Here is a 1,437-nt window from a genome sequence, read left to right on the forward strand (position 1 = left end):
ATTTTATTTTGGCTCTTGAAATATGACATTTCTGCTTGGTGACACTTTCTTCCTCCCTGAGTCAACCGTTTACTTAATCAATGTTTGGAGCCACAAAAGCAATGACAAGCTGGCTCCCAGTAGCAGAGATAAAAAGCACCATCAGTATCTCCAGGAAACCACAACATTTCCTTGAAAATATTTTAATGTTTCTATTCACATTGCTCTCTGCTCTCCTCCAACTTGTACCCGACCTCCAGCTGGATGTCAAACATCCTTTCCTTAGAGTGCTCATCCCTTCTTTTTATGGCCCTGTGACCTGGGAGACTGGGGATTGATTTTCTTCTCTGCCAAAGACTTGCCATTTGAAGTCATTTAGTGCCTCTGTGCCTCCGTTCCCTATCTGCAAAATAGAAAAGCATGGTTACTCCCATTGGGGGTGCTTGCAACAAAATGCATTAACATGCATGTATGTATTGTATGTCCCCGAGGTGGAGCCTGCCCAAATCTGTTGCTCTTTGAGGCATACTGAGAAGCTTGTTGGTCTGATGGTGCATTGATGGGGCAGCGCAGCAGTGAGGTTGGGATTTCTGACTGGTGGGAAAATGCAGCATGGGAAGAATGAAGCTAGCCGTCAATTAAATGGCAGATGATATATGTGTAAGAGGAAAGAAAGCATTGGTTTCCTCAATGTTCTTGTCTTGTTCCTGCCTCTTCCTGTTTGTGGCCTGTTCATGTGTGGGGTTTTTGGGGGGTTAGTTTTAAAAGCCTGGGATTTAAGCATGTGTTTCTCATGACTGGCGGCACTTCTCTTGCAGGCAGAGAATGCCTCTGGGGTAGGCAAGATGGAGGAAGCATCCAAGGCCTCCCACACCGCCCGTATACTGAACATAGTTGGGATTGTCCTAGGAATCATTTTTATCATCTCCATGATCATCTTCGTGATCGTGACGAAGACCGCGCGCTGACAGAGCGGCTTCAGCTGCCAAGAACTCACCAGCCACAGCCATTTGCATGTATCCATTGCAAGCTCCTTTTTCCTGACTCTAAGAAACGTGGGCCCACGAAACCAACCATCTGGGTCTAGGCAAGCCCTGAGGGTGTCTGAAGATGTCCTGTACAAGCACCCACGGCCTGTCCTCTTGGAAGCATTTCTTAGCAGTTAATTGCTTTGCCCTTTCCTAGCTGTGCTTTCCCGATCCATGCACATGTACATGTAACAAGACATAATAAAAGTGAATTGTGTAAGCAAATCTCTCTGTGCTTTGTCCCCACGCATGAATGGCTTGGCTTCCCACGCTGCCATGAGACAGCTGCCCTTTTCATGGTGCTTCCACCTTCGTCAAGGCACAGGATGGAGAGTGACGGCAGTACTCGCCCCCTCTGGAGAGATGTCTTAGCCTCCTGGTTCCCCAAAGCACAAAAGTCCCATTAACTTTAAAAGGATGTGAGCACACG

At 47.3% G+C, this 1,437-nt stretch overlaps 1 long non-coding RNA gene across 1 annotated transcript in view; it reads left to right on the top strand.

The window, feature by feature from the left end:
* The window catches only part of LOC102372904, a 4,817-nt gene extending 3,590 nt beyond the window's left edge, over nucleotides 1-1,227 (top strand). The window contains exon 2 of the long non-coding RNA XR_324619.3: nucleotides 798-1,227. This is a non-coding gene — a long non-coding RNA (uncharacterized LOC102372904). The remainder of the gene's footprint in view (nucleotides 1-797) is intronic.
* Nucleotides 1,228-1,437: the final 210 nt, after the last annotated feature.

The sequence above is a fragment of the Alligator sinensis genome, unplaced genomic scaffold, assembly GCF_000455745.1.
Source record: "Alligator sinensis unplaced genomic scaffold, ASM45574v1 scaffold1626_1, whole genome shotgun sequence".
Taxonomy (NCBI): Eukaryota; Metazoa; Chordata; order Crocodylia; family Alligatoridae; genus Alligator; species Alligator sinensis.